At 46.6% G+C, this 20453-nt stretch overlaps 1 protein-coding gene across 8 annotated transcripts in view; it reads left to right on the top strand.

The window, feature by feature from the left end:
• The first annotated feature begins 1557 nt into the window (after positions 1-1557).
• The window catches only part of TCF20 (transcription factor 20), an 89666-nt gene continuing 70770 nt past the window's right edge, over positions 1558-20453 (top strand). For 6 of the 8 annotated variants that reach the window (XM_081587798.1, XM_081587793.1, XM_081587792.1 and 3 more), the window contains exon 1: positions 1558-1881. The gene's annotated coding sequence lies outside the window, so the exon portion shown is untranslated. Of the gene's footprint in view, positions 1882-13759; positions 13819-20453 lie in introns of those variants that run through there. The other 2 variants (XM_081587791.1, XM_081587795.1) reach the window with 1 other exon arrangement.

Below are 20453 nucleotides of genomic sequence, written 5' to 3'. Positions count from 1 at the left end.
GACCCACATTGGAGCCAGCCCCCACTTTGTATGATTGGACAGAAGCCAGGAGAAATCACGGCCTTCCCCAGCCACATTCTCCTGGGGAGCCAGCAGCAACTCAGGCCCTGCTTTGGATCCTTTTGCTGGCGGCAGGTGTTGCCACAGCCAGAATCCTCTCTGGTGGCCCAGGGCAAGACAAAGCTAATGTCTGTCTAGGTGGGGTGGGAGGTGAAAGGGCAGAGCCAGGCCCTGGGGAGCTGTGGACCTCAAATACACTGAAACTGCACCCCAGGCCACACTTGCTTCCTATCAGCCTCCACCTGCTGCCCACTTCTTTCAATTCCAGTTTACTTTCAAGTCAGGTTGCTCCAGGAAAGGAACCCACATATACTCCCTTAACATCTAGGGCAGATGGGGGCCTAATTTAGAATTAGCAGTTTTAGTCAACGTTAGGGACATCTAGTCCACATGCTCCTCCTTCCCACTGTACCAACCGGAAACAGGCCTAGAGTGGGGAGAGAATTTGACCAGGTTTCTGGGTGAGCGAGAGAGGGGATCACAAATACTCCAAACACAACCGACCCTCACTGGTCGTCTCACTGGTGATTGCAGTGGGTAGTGCAGCAGAAACATCTCCGGTTGTTTTACAACTGAGATTTTCTTTAAAAAAAAAAAAAAAAGGTCAACCATTCCTTTGCTCCATGAAAGGTACATGAGATTTGCAAAAGAAGGCTGGGAACGGCCCGAGGCCTTGGCGCCACAAATCCTCCACCTCATTTCCAAATTAATTCTGGACCCTGGGTCCAGCCAGCCAGGCGTGGCAGCTTTTTTTTAAGGCTGCCTCAGGCAAAGGCAACTGGCATTTGGTGAGCATCTATTTTACAGGCGAGGTTGGTGGGCCTCCTCATCCTTGCTTTTATTGCGGAGGAAACTGAGTCCCAAGAGGGCCCAAGTCATTCATCCAAGGACACGCGGCGCCAAGGGGTGGAGGGCGGTTAGGGAAGTAGGCCTGCGGGCCCGGAGGGCGCTAAGGCGGGCAGGAGCCGGCCCCACTAAGCCAGGTTACAGGGAGAGAGAGCAGGGCCCCTGGCCCCGCGCGGGGGGCGCTCCCCACGCGGGGCCAGAGGCGCGATCCTGGTTTTGGCGGCTCCGAGGGAACTCCAGAAATCGCAAGGAGAGATTCCGGGCCACCAACTCCCCAGAAAGTTGGCTCGCAGCCACTCCCAGGACGGCCGGGATCTGCGGGCCAAGATGGCACTGGGTGAGCGGCGAGACACGCGCGCCGCACCCCGCAGCTGCTGAGGGGGACCCGCCGCAGCCTCCGCGCGACCCCGGCCGCCGGGCGGGCGGGAGGAGCGGGCGGGGGGGCGCGGGGAGGTCTCCGGCCAGGCGCGCGCAGGCCTCGGCACGGCCGCACGCGGGTGGGCACGCGCGCGGCCGCCGGACCCGCCCCCCGGCGCCCCGCCCCCGCAGTGCGCCCCGCCCCCGCCGCGCGCCCCGCTCCCGCCCGCCCGCGCGCGCCGCGGCTCGGAGCCTCGCGATTGGCCGTCCAGCGTCACCTGACGCTCTGTTATTTCCTGTGTGTTGGGAGAATGGAGAGAAAAAACCCCGAGCCGAGCGGCTTTCGGCCCCTGCGAGGCGGCCGCGGCCTCCGCCGGGGGAGCCCGCCCTGAGGCGCGCCCGACCAGGGAGCGAGCGAGCGAGCGCGAGCGCGCGGGCTGGAGCGAGCGTCGAGGGGCCGCGGCCCCCCGGCCCGCCCCGCCGCCGGCCCCGGGCGCCCGAGCTGGAGGCGGCGGAGGCTTCCCCCACCCCCACCCCGCGCAGCGCCGTCCGCCGCCGCCGCTCCTTCCCCTCCCGCCCCCGGCTGAGGCCGAGGGACCGGGCGGGGGGCTCCCTCAGGTAACCGCCGCCCGCGCCTGAGGGGGAGGGGCCCGGGTCAGGGGCTGAGGGGCTTGTGGGGGGGGCCAGGCCGTGTGTCTTGGCCTCCCGGGCTGGGGGCAGACAGAGGTCCTTGCCCGGCCCGACCTGAGAGTGCGCCGAGCCCCCTGGACTCCGAGGCCAGGACTCGGGGTGCTGAGGGGCCGGCCCGACCCGACCCGGGAGTGCAGAGGGGAGCGGCCTGCGTTGGCCTCGGGGCGCTGAGGGGAAAGGGCCCGGCCTGGCATCATCAGGGCGCTGAGGGGTGGGGGTCTCGGTGTGACCGGGCTTGGGCATCGGTCCTGGCCTGAGGGTGCCGGGAAAAAGGTACCTGCTCCTCGCGGCCTCGGGTGCACCGGCGGCGGGTGTGAGCAGGCGGCGCCCGGGGGGTCGGCGGGGTCAGCGCCACCCGCCCCGGGGTGGGGGGTGCCCCCCTGGCAGCCCCGGGTATATCCCGCAGCTCTCGCCGCTTTGCTGGGGGCGAGGCGGGCGGGCGGAGGGCCGGGCTTGGGGAGGGGCCGGCCGGGCTACCGCGGGCGGGAGCGGAGCTGGGGAGCCGTCGCGCGCCCCCGCCGCGGGGAGGGCCGAGGGCCCGCTTCTTGCCATGTGAACACCTGAAGCCATGTGGACGCGGCTGCTTCTCGCCTGTTGGGGGCGGAGGGCAGGTACCGGCTGGCCGGGCGCAAGGTCCCAGGCCCCCCCTCCCGGGGGCGGAGAGCCGAGCACGGGACACCCTTCCTGCGTGGGGTTTTTCTCCCCCGCCGCGGGGAGCAGGGCTGTGGGTGTTGGATCCGGTGGTCCCCCGTGTGCGAGCGGATGGCTCGTTTTTTTGGGGGGGGTGCCCGGGGCTCTAGGCTTCTGATCTTTTGGGGGAGGGTGGGGAATGGTGGTGGAAGGAGAGCGGCCGGTCCGGCCCAGCCCGCTCTGGCAGAGGATGGAGGTGGAATGTCTCTCGTGCGCCGGGATGGGAGTGGAATTTAGTGAGTTGAGGGGCGGGGAGGGGGGGTGTGGGGAGGCGGTGCAGAGGAGCGGCCGCCTTCCTGGGCCTGTGGGTGGGGATTATTGTCTGTATTTGTGGTTGTGGGTACTAGAACTGTCTGCCGCCCTTTCGTTTGCCCTTAGGGGACAGGTCAGAATTAGGATACCGCCCCCCCCTACCTCGCGATGATTAGATGTCTCTGATAACTTCTGTAAAATGGATGGAATTTTCGAGCTATTATCTAACAGGCAGATCTTTGAATGATAATCGGACCCTTCTGTTAACAGCCTCAGTGGGGAGTTAAAGAGAGGATCCTCAGTTAAGATCCTCAGTGAGGATCTTAAAAGGGAGTGGCAGCTGGCTGAAGTGGGAAACTGCCCTGAATGAAGTTCGACCTGAAAGACCCAGGAATCTACTTCCAGCTTTGCCACCAAGTAAACTATAACCCTGGCTAAGTTACCTACCATCTCAACACTTCAATTTTGTCCGGTTGAATAAAGGCTCCTTTCTAGGTCAAACGTTACAGGGATTTTAGGTAGTTCCTTCTGTCTTGTGCTTTTGGTTTAGTGGTAGGTGACTTCCTGGGAGATGCACTGTTCCTTACCTGGCTTTTAAAAGCCTGTCTCACCTTTTAGTTTTCAGCCTCTACTCCGACAGAGGGTAAGACTTGGTCAGAGTACAGTTTTTCCTCAAATTCCAAATGCTATTCTATGCTTCTCAGAAAGTATATTCTGGGCTGAATGTGCCTTGTATTTTTTCTGTCTTTGCAAGAAGGAGTTATCAGGGAAAAGATTTTTTAGTCATCATCTGACTACTTGGAATTGTGGATAATGTGTATTTGATTCTGTGTGTTGGTTAACTTCAAGGAGATCCAAGATCTTTCTATATAGGGTATTACGAAGGGATCTTATTTAAAGTTCCTTCAAGGGATATTTCGCTAACTTTCGAAATTTCCAGCTTTAGTATTCTCAGAGAAGGAATAAAGTGGAATTCTGTAACAGCTCCTGTGAAGTGGCATGCTAGTGGAATTAACTGTCACCTCAGGGTGCACTAATTATTTGCATCCCCAATTTATTCCTTAATGGTAGCTGGATGCTTCCTCTCAGATACTGAAGAACCCCAATTAATTTCACTGATTTTATGGTGTGTGAGGGCCTTAGGCCATGCTTTTGACTAGCTAGGCCTTCTGGACCAACCTCAGAGGTTGGTCTTGTTTGTCTTAAATTTCTAGTGTTGGGATTCTTGAAGGACATGTGCCTAATGTGTGATTTGTCTTTCTTAGACCACTTTTTAATTCTTTCTGTACACACATTTCAAAAAGGGTCACAAGTTTGGGAGGTACGCTCATAATGCCCACCTTGGAGATGGATTGGTAGACTTTTCCTTGTATGTTGACATCAGGCTTGTCACATAGGTAGATGCTTTTATATGGCTCTGCAGATTGATTATTTGGAGTTTTCCAAAATAAACAATTTATGTTGATATTTGAATTATGACCTTCCTTTGTGTGGGCTTTTAAAAACTTTACAGTTACTTAGATTGCAAACAGTTACCCTACTCATGTAAATTTACATTTTTGTTGTAACTTATGAGGGAAAAGCTATAAAACTCTTACAGAGGAAATGTTTGTTTGTGTGTACGTTTGTGAGAGAAGGTTGCCAAGGCGGTCAGATGTCAGAAGATAAGGATTTTAGGTTCTATAACCTTCTTTTGTTTAACCTTCATAAAGTGTAATGGATTGTAGATCAAGAAATTAGAGTTGGACTTCTTCTAAGTTCAACCTTCTAAGGAGAGGAAAGGATGCTAGAGCATTTGTTTTAAAAAACAAAACCAGAAATACCCCAGGATGTTCTGTCCAAGGCATTTTAACTTATCTAACAAAATCCACCCAGCAGACCTGAGAGATATATCACCTCTTCTTTTCCTGAGAGGTCAAGGAGCTGATGAGGGTCAGGGTTTGGTTGTGACTGTCCTCCACCTGACTCCAAAGCCTTTGTTAGGTCCGTTATAGCTCACTGCCAGCTCAAGAAACAAATCAGCTAGTGGATTGACTTTGGAATCCAAATTTCCTGCTGTGTTTCCCTTCTTCATCTTTCCTTTTTTTTTTTTTAATTTATAATGAACTTGAAACCTGGACTCAGGAAGGCTGTGCCTTGTGATTTAGTGATTCCCCGCGAGTTTTCTAAAATCTCGCTTTCCTCATACCTGGCCAGTTTTGCCAGTGCACCTGAGATTCAGTCAAAAAAGTTTCTCTTTCATACCCAATTCTGCCATTCTGTGTTGAGCTGAAAACTCTATCAACTCAAAGAGTGACACAATATATAAGAGGCTCTCTCCCTTCCTGTCTGTGTTACTGGTTTACAATGTACAGGAATCATTATCTGGTACCTGCTCTCATTTTGGCCAGGTGGGATTCAAAAGGTACGTTTGTAAAAGACAGCCCTTCCCTAGTATGCCTTCAGCTCTCTTCCTCATGGGGCTTGTGTACAAGACACCTTGGTGATCGTTAGATCTGTCTGGGACTTCTGACCGTGTGCCTTCATTTCCTTTTTGTGGAGGTAAAAGTAACAAGATAAAGGAAAACAGCACAATGCTATTTATATTGGAGCATAACTGTACACATAAAAGTCATACATTTGAAGTATAATGAAATCAAGCCTTTCATAGAGCATAATTTGGTCACATTGCATTTAAACTGAATAGTTTTTTTTTATTAGGCTTGAAGGTCGTCTCAATACCTATGTTACATGCAGTATGGGTGGAAAGATTCTCATGGCGACAAACATGATCAGTACTTTCTGCATTAGAGCTGTATTTACTTTGTAGGTAATGTGCATGGCCCAGCAGGAAGATGAACTGTAAAGTGACTTATTGGTGTATCTGTGGCTTGTTATCTGATGCTTCATTGTGGGAAAGTTAAGAAAGAGAAAACATTAGCTACAGGGGAAAATATCCTTACTGCAGTCTGCATATGTAAGCTGTTCTGTGGGAAAGGGTGGAAGTTATTGCAACAGTTGAATATCAGCCTGATTGGAAGATTGTTTTCTGTGTGTTTGAACAACACATCCCTAAACATGGATTAAGGTTCTCTGTGTTCTAATTTTCATTAACAAACATTTGTAAGCACTGTTCTAAAACATGGGAGGTACAGTGGTGGGCAAGATAGAGAAGGAGCTTGTTCTGGAGACGGACTGTTGACAGTAAGTAAGTGTGTCTGGCACTGAACATAGTGATGAAGAGAATAAAAAGGCAATGTGATAGTGACTCAAGGGAAGCTGCTTTGAGTGATCATAAAGATGTCCCCTCTTCTGGAGAATTTTCTACCAGTCGGGCATTCAGACTGGATCTGTGGGATGGATGAAAGTGACATTAAACAAAGTAAATGATTTGCTTTAGTCCTGAGCATCTTGAGAAGTTAATCCAAAGAATAGAAGTGGGTTGGTTGAAGTCTTCCCTCTGTTTGTATCTCTGCTTTGTGAATGGGGACGTGGCTCAAGAGAACTTAAGAGGGATTATTAGTGGTACTTTATAAAGGGTGAGAAAGAGAAATGTGTGTGCTTTATTAAAATTGTTCTGATAAGACCCGGAAATGTGGAGGGAATTCCCCTGGTAGTCCAGTGGCTAGGGTTCTGCTCTTCCACTGCAGGGGGTGTGGGTTCAAACTAAGATCCTGCAAGCCGTGCACGGTGCCCCCCACCCCACAAAAGAAAAAAACAAAACCACGGAGATGTGTTGTTATATTGATGAGTGCTGGGCATGATTAGAAACATCTTTTAATTATGTTTATGTTTCTCTGTTGAGAAGTTGGATTGGGGTGTTAACAATCATTGTACTTGATTAAAATTTCAACTGAAGCTAGCAAAAATTAGTGATATCTGTATGCAGGACACTCTGCTAGATATTGCTTCAAAGAGAAGATCCCAAGTGAGCTTGGCTGGGGTAGGGAGGTGGAGGAAGCAGGGGTATGTGAGAGTGGGGACTCTGTGGACTCAGGGGAAGAGATAGTGCAGTCAGAGAGGCTTTGTTATCCACAGCCGGGAGGGTCTGTTCCCTGCACTTTTGCCAGCCAGCCAGTGGCATCCAGATACCTTCACCCACCCTTTCTGTGCTCTCTGGTAGTTACCTAGAGAGCTGAAAGAAATTGTCTCGTCTAGCACTTTACAACCTCTTTACAACTCAGGGAAGGGGCCAGGGAGGTGGTGACCTGCCCATAGTTAATGTAGCTTTACACTGACAGTCAAGGCTAGGACCCTGTTCTTTGCCAGGAAGGCCGGTGTTCTCTCCACTGTAGCTCATGCTCTGACCAGAGAGTTGGTCGTTAACATTCGCTCCTGAGTAGAAAAAGAACGGCCACCTCGGGTTGCAATTGTACTCATTTAGAAAAGCCTGTATAGTTTCAGTCTTAAGAAGTCAGGGAGAAGCAAACATCAACCTGGAAAGTGGAATATGGACAAAGAGAATTGTACTGCTCTTTTTTTTTCACACAGATATATAGTGTTGGTTTCTTTGGGCCCACCGAACACATAGTCTCACCCTGATTTTATCTTGGTCCAGAATGGATGACATGGAGAAGTTCTGCCACATTTAGCATTAGTTGTGAAGTTCACACTAGGCCCTTTAGATGTAGGGAGAAATTTCTGGTACGTGGCTAAAAATGAGTTCTAGAATTCAAAAGAGGTAAGGCCCTGGCAGTTCTAAGGTTTTCACCTCTCAACCTCAGTTTCAGGGAAGATTTCACCTTTACGTTTGGAAGCACTCTAAGCTAAAGCCTTCTTTTGGGAGCCTGGAGATCATCCACGGTGCCCGATCAGAGTGGGGGTTCTTGAGCAGGACTACATCCTTGGACGTTTGCATGACTTAGTGCTCAGGTGGGTCAGTTACCTGGGGGCAGGTTTTGTATCCCTTTCACAATAATGTGCAAGGGAATTCTTGCTATAGAAAGTCTATGTGACAGGCGGTTTATGGAGGCAGAAGACTGTGAAGGAGAACGTATGGCCTCAGTCTGGCTCCATCACTTATTAGCATGAGTGAGCTTGGGCATTTTGCTTGAGCCACAGTTTCCTTGTCTGTAAAATGGAGATACGTCTTCCTCAGGGCGAGTGGGAAAAGGAACTGAAATAGGAAAGCATATTGTGGAACGCACCCCCTGTAGTTAATGGTAGTCGCCCGCTGAAGCGTCCCACGCTGTGCCGCGTGCCAGGACACCGACTGGGGCGGAGCTTGCTGTTCAGTTGCTCAGTCACGTCCAACTGTGACCCCATGGACTGCCACACGCCAGGCTTCCCTGTCCTTCACCATCTTCCCAGAGCTTGCTCAAATGCATGTCCATTGAATCGGTGATGCCATCCAACCATCTCATTTTCTGTCATCCCCTTCTTCTTCCTTCAGTCTTTCTCAGCATCAGGGTCTTTTCCAGTGAGTCAGCTCTTCGCGTCAGGTGGCCAAAGTATTGGAGCTTCAGCTTCAGCATCAGTCCTTCCAATGAATATTCAGAATTGATTCCCTTTAGAGCAGAGCTGATACCAGACCACCTGACCTGCCTCCTGAGAAATCTGTACACAGGTCAAGAAGCAACAGTTAGAACTGGACATGGAACAACAGACTGGTTCCAAATCGGGAAAGGAGTACGTCAAGGCTGTATATTGTCACCCTGCTTATTTAACTTATATGCAGAATATGACATGAGAAATGCTGGATGAAGCACAGGCTGGAATCAAGCTTGCGGGAGAAATATCAATAACCTCAGATATGCAGATGACACCACCATTATGGCAGAAAGCGAAGGAAGAACTAAAGAGCCTCTTGATGGAAGTGAAAGAGGAGAGTGAAAAAGTTGGCTTAAAGCTCAACATTCAGAAAACGAAGATCATGGCATGTGGTCCTATCACTTCATGGCAAATAGATGGGGAAACAATGAAAACAGTGAGAGACTTTATTTTGGGGGCTCCAAAATCACTGCAGATGTGACTGCAGCCATGAAATTAAAAGACGCTTGTTCCTTGGAAGAAAAGCTATGACCAACCTAGACAGCATATTAACAAGCAGAGACACTACTTTGCCAACAAAGGTCTGGCTAGTCAAAGCTATGGTTTTTCCAGTAGTCGTGTATGGATGTGAGAGTTGGACTATAAAGAAAGCTGAGCACCAAAGAATTGATGCTTTTGAACTGTGGTGTTGAAGAAGACTCTTGAGAGTCCCTTGGACTACAAGGAGATCTAGATCTAACCAATCCATCCTAAAAGAAATCAGTCCTGAATGTTCATTGGAAGGACTGATGCTGAAGCAGAAACTCCAATACTTTGGACACCTGATGCGAAGAACTGACTCACTGGAAAAGACCCTGATGCTGGGAAAGATTGAAGGTGGGAGCAGAAGGAGATGACAGAAGATGGGATGGTTGGATGGCATCACCAACTCAATGGACATGAGTTTGAGTAAACTCCGGGAGTTGGTGATGGACAGGGAAGCCTGGCATGCTGCAGTCCACGGGGTTGCAAAGAGTCGGACACAACTGAGCAACTGAACTGACTGACTGACTGATTCCTGCCAGTCCTTTCGATTTTACATCCTCAAAGGTCTGCTCAGTGCTCATGCTCAGTTGCGTCAGACTCTGCAACCCCATGGACGTAGCCCACCGCTGTCCGTGGACTTCCCCTTGCAAGAATCCTGGAGTGAGTGAGTAGCCATTTCCTACCCCAGGGGATCTTCCTGACCCAGGGATCAAACCCAAGTCTCCTGCATTGGCAGCCAGATTCTTTACCACTGAGCCACCTGGGAAGCCATCTGCTCGGTAGAGAAGGGCAGTTAAAACAGGGCTATTGGAAGTGCTCTAATGGGAAAATACCTGGAGCTGAATGAAGACATATTATTCTGACTCAAACGGTCATATGAGGCTTCTCAAAGGATGGCCATTGGCTTTTTTGTCCTGATGCTTGTCATTCTCTCAGCAGTCTCTTCCCACCTCTGTGGCTCATTCGTCCGCTTTTGCTTCTCCGTGGGCATTCTCTGGACCTTCTTAGTTCATTGCGCTCACTCCCCAGGTGCTCTCAGATATCACTAGGGTTTGATGATTGCCCATAAGCTGATGACCATCATGTTAATATCTTCAGCCAGACTGTCCTAGCTCCTCCAACTCCTGCTTGATGGCTGCAATTTGGATAGCTCATCAGTAGGTTGAGCTTTGTAAGTCCAAAACTAACATACTCCTTAAACTCTCCTCCATTTGTTCCCTTCTTCATAAGTGGTTTTAACATCTAACCACTTTTCTCAGGGAGAAGGCAATGGCACCCCACTCCAGTACTCTTGCCTGGAAAATCCCATGGATGGAGGAGCCTGGTAGGCTACAGTCCATGGGGCTGCTAAGAATCGGACACGACTGAGCAACTTCACTTTCACTTTTCCCTTTCATGCACTGGAGAAGGAAATGGCAACCCACTCCAGTATTCTTGCCTGGAGAATCCCAGGGACAGGGGAGCCTGGTGGGCTGCTGTCTATGGGGTCGCACAGAGTCGGACACGACTGAAGTGACTTAGCACTTTTCTGAGATCCCATTCCTCCTTTTCTCTCACCACCCTCCACATCTAATCTATCACGTTACTGTCAGTGCAATTGCCGTAATATGATTTGAATCTGTCCACTCTCCTGCCACAGTCTCTGAGCCACCATCATCTCCTACCTGGAACATTGTGATTGCCTCTTAACATGGCCCCTCGAATTCTGCTCGTCTGACTCTATTCCACTTTGCCCAGGGCAGCCAGAGTCACCTGTCTTTCCTCCACTTTAAATCATTCAGCAGTTTCTCATAGCACTAAATAGAAAATCCAGGCTTCCCATTTCTCACAAGGCTCTGAATATCCTGGCCCTTGCCCACCTCCCTGGTTGCCTGTCTGCTGCTTTTGCTTGCCATCTTTCAGCGACATTGACTTTCTCTGTGTTCCGCCAAACTCTTTCTCATCTCAGGGACTTCTTTATAGGCTATGTCCTCTGCTCAGAACACTGGCCAACCCAGCCTTTTCTCATCCTTCAGGATATTTGTGGAATGAAAATACATAGCAGTAAAAGGGATAGGGTAAGGAGAAAAGTGTCCTTGGAGTGCATCTGTTGTTGTTCAGTCACTAAGTCGTGTCTGACTCGGCGACCACGTAAACTGCAGCATGTCAGGCTTCCCTGTCCCCCACTATCTCCCAGAGTTTGCTCAGATTCATATTTGTTGAGTCAGTGATGCCATTCATCTCATCCTCTACTGCCCTCTTCCCTTTTTGCCTTCAATCTATCCTAGCATCAGAGTCTTTTCCAGTGAGTTGTCTCTTCTAGCATGTGGTCAAAGTATCAGAGCTTCATTGGAGATTCACACAGTCTTAAAGAGAAATGTTTGAAGAGCTAGAAGAATGTGAGTTTGGTTGTGTTGCAGGTGGAGTTATTCAAGCGAAACACCTAGGAGTCAGGCAGCCGGAACTCCCTATACTGCTGATGAGACTTTAAAATGATGCCACTTTGGAAAACTGTTTTGAAGGTTTCTTAAAAGGTTAAAAATGTCTGCCCTGTGATCCAGCACTTCCATTTGTAGGTATTTACCCAAGAGAAATGAAAACCTATGGCCACAAATAAGCACAAGAATATTCATGGGAGTTTTATTCATGGTAGCTGAAAACTGGAAACAGTCCAGTTGCCCATCATTGGGAGAATGGATAAACAGAACGGTATATTCACACAGTGGAAGACCACTCAGCAACAGAAAGAAACAAACTACTGACACAGGTAACAAGAAAGAATTTCATCCAGACACAAAAGAGTACACAACCCATGATCCCAGTTATAAGACATTCTAAAATAGGCAAAAGTCTGTGATACCAAAAATCACATCAGTGGTTACCTCCTGGGTAGAAGGGGGTTCGCTGGGAAGGGGACATGAGAGAACTTTCTAGAGTGATGGAAATGTTCTGCATCTTGATAGGCATTCATCAAATCTTACTGAGTGATACACTGTATATAATTTTGCTGTATGTAGATTATACCTAAAAACAACCTAAGAGTTGTCCTAGATTTCTTTCTCCCTTTCACTTTCAATATTTAATCTCCCAGCAAATTCGGTTCATTTTATGTCCAAAACACATTCTGAATCTGTCCCTGTCCCCGCCGCCCCCCCCCCCCCCCATCTCAAGCACCATCTCCTCTTATCCAGGCTACTGTACTATTAGTTTCTTGACTGGGTCTTCAGCCCCCAATATTTTTTGCCCTCCCAAATAATTTTTCCTGCTTTTCAGCTAAAATGATCTTTAAAAATTCAAATTGGGTTTTGTCGGTTGTCTTCCTGCCGCCCGGCGGTAGCTTTCCATCGCTTCCCTGGTGACCGACAAGGATCTCTGGCCCTGCCTCCCTCTGAGCCCGTCTGGCCTGGCCGCCACCTTGCTCCCTTCAGTTCCAGCCTCTTTGACCTTCCCTCTGTTTCTTGAACACCTTAGGAGCTGTTCACTTAGCCTGGCCTCTGCCTGGGGCATCCTGCTTCCCAGATCTGTGTGAGACTTGTTTCTGTTTGTCATTCAGGTTCAGTTTATCTTTACTTTTTTGGCCACACCAAGCCACATGCAAGATCTTAGGTCCCCAACCAGGGATCAAACCTATACCCCCTGCATTGGGAGTCTTAACCATCGAACCACCAGGCAAGTCCCCGGATTCCATTTAAATATCCTTCTCTGTGAGTTTTCTCTAGCCCTCATGGTCTGAAGTAGTGCTCCATCACATCAGCCTGCTTTATTTTATTTATAAATTTTTATCACCACCTGAAATTATCTCATCCTTTTATTTGTTCACCCGTCCCTTCCTCTAGGATTGAGCTTGGCTTGTTCACCGTTGTACACTCAATGTCAGCAGCAGTGTTTGGCCCATAGAGGTGGTGGTGGTGGTGGTGAAGTCGCTAAGTCGTGTCCAACTCTTTGTGACCCCATGGACTGTAGCCCGCCAGGCTCCTCTGTCCATGGGATTTTCCAGGCAAGAATACTGGAGTGGGTTGCCGTTTCCTTCTCCAGGGGATCTTCCTGACCCAGGAATCGAACCCAGGTCTCCTGCATCGCAGGCAGATTCTTTACCGACTGAGCCACGAGAGAAGATTTTGGCACATGGTGGTTGTTGTTCAGTCGCTAAGACGTGTCTGACTCTTTGGTGACTTCATGGGCTGTAGCCTGCCAGGCTCCTCTGCCCATGGGGTTTCCCAGGCAAGAATCCTGGAGTGGGTTGATTTGGCACATAGTAGGCGCCACTGCTGGGAAAGATTGAGAGCGAGAGGAGACTTGAACATGACTTAGTGACCCTGTGTATTGACTAAGTGAAGGTAATGATGCTGGTGATACGGGATGAGAACAGGCTGACTGGGAAGTAGATTTGTGAGGGAGAAGGAAGAACCGAGGAGAGTCCAGACTGATCGCTCGTAAACTAGGTGGTGGTGCCATTCAGTGAAATAGAAAACAGCGGAGAATGAGAAGATTGGGGTGTGGTAGAAAGTGATAAATTTTAATTTTGAACTTAAATTTGAGATGCTTATAAGGACAGCATCAAGTGTTTGAGGCACAAAACGGACATTAGGGGAAGGGACTGGGCTGTAGGTAAGACGTGGAGGTGAGCGTATCTGTTCCAGCCTGGGAATAGATGAGGTTGCTCTCAGGGTAAACAGGGAATGTCTGTATGTAGAAAAGTGTTCCTTCCTCTTTCCTGCCTGAGTGATGGGCGTCTCCCACCAGTAACAGGGACTTCACAGAACTCAGCTCCTTGCAGGTCTTGTAGTTGACACTCCCACCCGCCCCGCCCCGCCCACCTTGTGCCCCAGTTATATTGTTGCTGCTAATAATGACAAGTGCTCAAAGGGTCAGGACAGAACTCTGAGGAATATGAACATTTAAGGCAGCAGGGCAGCATTTAAAGAAGAGCAGAGAGGATGCAACCAGCAGGTGAGAAGGAAAACCCAGACAGCTTGGCATGAAGAAAGAGCCTCAAGTCAGAGGTGGTAGCTAAGCTTACTGAAACATGTCATTTGAAAGGAGAGGGGATGACTAAAGCCAGGTGGTTGTGTATTGATGAGAAAGTGGGGTGAAGATGTGGAGACAGTAAGTTTGGAGTCAAGCCTTTGTAAACTTTGGCCACTGAGGAAAGTAAAAACTAGCTATAGGGAGAACCTGGGGTTAAGCGAAGAGTTTTTTTAGACATAAGAAAAACTTAAGCACGTGTAAACGGAGGTGGGAAGAAGCCAGTACGGGGCTGATTTGAAGATGCAGAAGAGCACTCTGTTGAGGACCTTCCAGGAGATCGCAGGGCCCCGTGTGATCCAAGTGATTGGCTTTGAATTGTAGGAATACCCTCTTCTGGGGGAAAGCAAGTTGTGTGGGTGGGATTCACGTGGGCCTGGGGGCAGCAGGTAAAAGTGCTTTCCAGTGCGCTCTGTGAAGGTCTCTGCTGGGGAGCAAGAGCGAGGTGGAGAGTGGGAAGCTTGAACAAGGATAGGTTTGAAGAGACTGCTGTGGCAGGCAGATAGAGCCGGCTGAGGAAACAAGGTCTGCAGGGATAAAGTAGAAAGTAGTTAAGATGAGCTTGCTGCCTCTTGGGATTTTAGATAAACTGGTCGGACCTTGACAGTTGTTTGTCTAGTTTTGGATTCCAGTGATTTAGACTCAGCTTTTCCTGCCTGTGTCCCCATATGCTTCCCGTTTATTAGACCAGTGGCTTGTAAATTACCCCAGAGCTCTCAGACTTGACTTAACCACTGCTTATATGCGCTCCCTGTGTTAGGTGGGTGGCAGGGTTCTCAGGGTTGTGTCAACACAGGCAAGGTGGGGGATACTCTTATCCCCTTGGACCTGGGCACCCCAGGTGGCCTGGCTGTGGTGGAAGAAGTATATCCTCTTCCGAGCTCCGCAGCTCGAGCAGCTCTCATCATCTCTCTCTCCTTATCTTGGGTACCTATAAGATTTTTGCTGGAAAAATGGCAAAATATTTTCAAATACTACTTCACGAGGCTCTGAGGTCCTTGTGGTCAGGGCTGTGTTTTGATTTATTTTATAGCCCCCGCAGCTGGCGCGCTGCCTGTCAGTGCATGGACAGTGAACGCTTCTGAGCCTCTCCCTGGACTGTCCTCTCTTTCTTCTCTGTGTCTGTCCCTGTGTTACAGGGATGTATGTCGTGTGTTACAGTTAATGTGGAATGTGTCTATTTCACCACAAGATTGTATTCTTAGATGGTCGCCGTACTTTGTTAATCTTTATCTCTTTATGTCCCCTTCACATAGTAGGTATTAAAGTAATGTTAAATTTGAATTTGTTGTTAAAAAAAAAAAAACATGCAAAGCATCTCTAAGAGTAACTAAAATAGTTGAAGAATGGAGGGAAAATTCAGAGACAATATCAGCCAAAGAAATGAGTTAATTTAGCCTGATAAAGTATTCTCAGCAATGAGTTGATGAGGGTCTTAGGGTATGTTAGAGAGTGACTGCCTGTTCTTCCTCTGACAAGGAAAACAGCAGATGAGGTCAGAGGGAGTGCTTGTGGCTTGGGTGGACACACCACAGAACTCCCTGCTCTGTGATACCTTTGAAGGGAAGAGTTTGGGTTTGGATTTAGAAAAAGATAGAGTGGGGTCCAGAAGTGCTATTTTGGGGCCTGCTTGTTAGAACATCATCTGTGTGAGGGCAGGGACTTTCTGTTCCCATCATATCCTCGGCATCTAGAGTAGTGCGTGGCAAGTAGGTAGCGCTCAGCAAATAGTTTTTGTGTGAATTAATAAATGAAGTAGAGTTTTCCTGCCAGCTTTCAAAGGAATGTGCCATAGGAACTTTAGTTTCTTTTTCCCCTTTGGCTCACTGTTCATGATCCCTTTCTGAATTAATGAGTTCCATGCATTTATTACTTGCTTGAACTTATCTTGCTCAGCTTTCAAAGGCTGCCAGCCCAGTCTACTGTTTTCTGGATTTAAAAAAAAATCAGTGGCTTGTTTTCAAAATCAAAATATTAGGTTTTAAGATTTCATCAGAAATCTTTTTATGTAGAAAAGATTTCTTTTGTTGATGCTTTTTGCTTGTGTTTAAGATGTAAACCTTGAAAATGTTAAAGAGAATTGAAATTAACTTCTAATTGTAGTAGTTGATTATATGTTTATTGAATCTTTTCTCAACAGACCAAACATTATCTGTACTTCCCTTTTTTTTTTTTTTGCCATATTCTTAATATTTGATACTGGTTCTTCTGTATCTGCTCAAGAATCTTCCTCAGTGAGTAATTCATCAGGAAATCTCTTCTAGGAAGCCTGTGATAATACAGCTCAAGGAGTGTCTCCGCTAATGAAAAGTCACAACACTGACTGTAGAAGTCGTGTATGTGATTTCATTAGCAATTAATAGGTGATACCGGTTCTGAGGAGGAGAGACTAATGTTTTCTCTCTGCTTTAGTTCTAAATTAAACCTGCATGGTTCTAAATTAAATCATTTGGGAACAGGAAAATGGGAAATTCTGTCTTTCCATCTAGAGAGGAGTAAAGACTTTAAAGACTTGGTTCTGTAAGCCAATACATCGTTTCTCTTGTTGACTTTATTCAGCTTATTAACATTTTATTGAGATACACTTTATGGTATTTTATTTTAAGAATAACATTAGAATCTGCTAAATTAAAAATTTGGAAAAAAAAAGCCCTGCTACTCTTTAACAGTATTTTTGTTCTAGAGTTAAAATAGTCATATGAAAATCATTACTTTTGTTGAAATAGTTGTACATGGAAATAATTATATATGTTAAAGAAAAATTTCAAGAATGTTAGCATAGTGTTTTAGTTGAAGCAACTTTTAGAACTTCTTTTTTTTTCCCTTGAAATGTATCCTTTTATTATAAAATTAGTGCATGCTCTTGGTATAAAATTTAAACAGTACATAGGTGTATAATCCTACTCTTTGGATATAGCTATTGTTTATAGCTTAGTGCATATCCAGTACTTTAAAAAAATAGGCTTTATTTTTTTTTAGAGCAGTTTTGGATTCACAGCAAAATTGAGAGGAAGATACAAATATTTCCTATATACCCTCTGCCCCCACACATGCGTAGCCTCCCCCATTTATTAACATCTCCCACCACAGTGGTTCATTTATTACAATTGATGAACGTACCTTGACACATTTTCACCAAAGTCCATAGTTTACATTATAGTTTACTCTCAGTGTTATATTGTGTATTCTGTGGCTTGGGAGAAATTTATGACCTGTAGCCATCATCACAGGATTGGACAGAGTAGTTTCACTGCCCTGAAACTCCTTTGTGCTCCACCTGTTCCCCCCTCCCTCCCTGTCATCCCTGGCAACCAGGGTCTTTTTATTGTCTCTCTAGTTTTGACTTTCACAACATGATATAGTTGGAATCATGCAGTACATAGTCTTTTCAGATTGGCCTCTTTCACTTAGTAATATGTGTTTACATTTCTTCTTTGTCTTTTCATGGCTTGATGGCTCATGTCTTTTTAGCACTCAGTAACAGAACTGTCTTTTTATTTGTAAATGAAGATGGTTCTTAGTACTGGTTTACAAAATATTCTGAGATTTCTGTTTGCAGGTGGTTCATCTCCTGAAGACTTAAGTATTTACTTTTTGAAACTTTCTAGAATCTTTTTTCCCCCAAATGTTTTCAGTCTATGGTTGGCTGAACCCGTGGATACAGAGAGCCAACTGTATTTGGTTTGGGCACAGGGAAGTCTTGTCCTTATCCAAAGATTGTTTTGGTAGTTAGGAACCTTTTGGGAAAGGTAGGATGGAGGTAGGTAAAGAATGAAGTGTAGCAGGTCTCGTACGTTGGAGTACACAACAGGAAGCCAGAAATGACCAGGAGAGCAATAGCAGTTGGTTTTCAGAGCTCTGGGATGAGTCCTAGCACTTATCCTCAGGGTTTTCAGTAGTGCAGTGAGGAAGCAAACAGGCAGATCAGTGATTATACATTGTAAAAAAATTGGCCACAGAGAAGGGAAGGTGCTAGAAAACGGTTGTTGGTTCTAGAGAAGTGATAGCAGTAAGAACCAGCAGTCTTAGCAAGATTGTGGTCCTGACAGGTGGACAGAAAGGTTGGCATCACGCAACAGGAGGTGGTGTTAGGGTCAGGACATCCATTGTCCTGTCCCCTAAATGAGCATCACAGAGGGCATCTAAAAGCTATTTTAGAACAGTGATGGTGAAATGTTAGCTCTTAGTGTTTCAACTCAGATCTTAGGGGAGAAGTAAGTTAGTATTAACAGAAACAATGGTGAATTTAGTGTTTGAAGCCTATAGAGCAGCTTGTTCTTCAGTAGCTGGTGTGTTTGCAGGATGGGAGATGGAAGTCATGGCAGTGAGCCAGGACTGGGGGGGGGAGGGGCACTGAGTGGTGAGATGACGTCACTCTTCGGTGTCTAGATTCTGTAAGGTACCTCTTTTGGATTTGGTTTTGTTTGTTTTTTTTTAAATTGATGTGAAACACAATATAAAGTGAATCTCTTTTAATGTAATATTAATAACTGGGGCTTCCCAAGTGGCTCAGTGGTATAGAAGCCCCTTGCCAATGCAGGAGATGCGGGTTCGATACCTGGGCTGGGAAGATCCCCGGAGAAGGAAATGACAACCCCCTGCAGTATTCTTGCCTGGGAAATCCCATGGACAGAGGAGCCTGGTGGGCTAGAGTCTATGGGGTTGTAAAGAGTCAGACATGACTAAGCAACTAAACAGCAACATTATTATTAGCTATACTAATTGTGCCATACCTTAAATCTCTAGAATTTATTCATCTTACAACGGAAAGTTTGTGCCCTTCTACTAACATCAACTCTTTTTAAGTGAACAGTTCGACAATTCAGTGGAATTTAGTACATTCACAACATTATGCACCCACAATCTCTGTCTAGTTCCAAAACATTTTTTATCACTTCAGAAAAAACCCCGTACTCCTTAAGCAGACAGTTCAGTTTTCTGCCTTCCCCCAGTCCCTGGCAACTACCAATCTGCTTTCTGTCAATAGATTTTCCTGTTTTGATGATTTCACATAAATGGAATTATACAGTATGTGGCTTTTTGCGCCCGACTTTCATTCAGCATGGTTTTAGGTTCATCTGCCTTGTAGCATGTGCGTTCCTTTTTGGCTGAATGATACTCCATTGTATGGATATATCACAATTTGTTTATCCATTTACCTATTCAAGGACTTTTCTCTTGCTTACAATTTTTGGTAGCTTACTAAGTTGCTGTAAACATGTAAGATTTTGTGTTTACATAAATTTCAATTCATTTAGATAAATAGCTAGAAACATGGCTGCTGGATTGTATAAGACTGTTTTAACTTTATAAGAAACTGTGAAACTGTTTTCCAAAATGGCTGCATGTGGGACTCCCCTAGTGGTCGCACTTCCATTTCAGGGGGGCGCGGGTTCGGTCCCTGGTTGGGGAACTAAGAACCCACATGCTGCACAGCGCAGCCAAAAAAAAGCTGCATGTTACCTTTTCTCTTTTTTTAATTTTGGTTAGGAAAAAATATGACAAAATTGCCATTTCAACCATCTTCATTTACTTAGTTTCAAATCTTTTTGAACTTGCCTATTCTAGATATTTCATAAATGGAATCGTACAGTATGTATCTCGGTATCTGGCATATTTCACACAGTTTAATGTTCTTAAGTTTTGTCCATGTTGTGGTACCTATCAGAACTTCATTCCTCCTTGTGGCTGAGTAATACTTCATTCTATGTATATGCCACATTTTGTTTATCCATTCTTCTGATGGACACTTGGGTTGCCTCTGCCTTTTAACTGTTTTGAATAGTGCTGCAGTGAACATTGGCATACAGGTATCTGTTTGTGTGTCTGTTCTTAGTTCTTCTGGGTGTATACAGGAGTGGAATTGCTGGGTCGTGTAGTAATTCTGTGTATAATTTTTTGAGGAACTGCTTGTTTTCCAGAGTGGCTATACCATTCCCACCAGCAATATATGAGGGTTCCAGTTTCTCTCCATCCTGCTCAACACTGGTAATTTTCCTTTTCTTGATTATAGCCATCCAAGTGGGTATGAGGTGGTGTCTCACTGTGGTTTTGATTTACATTTCCCTAATAATGTTGTGCATCTTTCCATGTGCTAGTGTGCCATTTTTGTATCTTTGGAGAAATGTCTGTTAAAGTCCTTTGCTTATTTTTTTATTGAGTTGATGTCTTTATATTGTTGAGTTGTAAGAGTTCTTTATATGTTTACTCTGATCAGACATTAGATATGTGATTTACATTGTCTGAGAATTTGGGATCCTTTTTTTCCTGTATCATTTGAATAAGTTTGGACACATTGCCTTTGTTCTGCCGACCAGAGTTTGAATCCACGCCCTGGCAATGAAAGAGCTGAGTCCTAACCACTGGACCACCAGGGAATTCCCAGGACACTTTGGTTTAGATATGAATAAGCCTGTATGCAGATTTAAACTACTTGCATCCCAGAAATGGAAGAAATTTTGAACGATTTTGAAGTTTGTTTGATGTCTGTATACTTATTTAGTCATTGTATCCTTTCCTAATCTCTTAGAAGCCTATACAGCTCACAAGACTCATGAGGT

The sequence above is a fragment of the Giraffa tippelskirchi genome, chromosome 4 (assembly GCF_054371585.1).
Source record: "Giraffa tippelskirchi isolate mGirTip1 chromosome 4, T2T-mGirTip1v1.2.pri, whole genome shotgun sequence".
Taxonomy (NCBI): domain Eukaryota; kingdom Metazoa; phylum Chordata; class Mammalia; order Artiodactyla; family Giraffidae; genus Giraffa; species Giraffa tippelskirchi.
The sequence above is the reverse complement of the archived record's forward strand: the minus strand, read 5'-3'. Positions and strand labels throughout refer to the sequence as shown.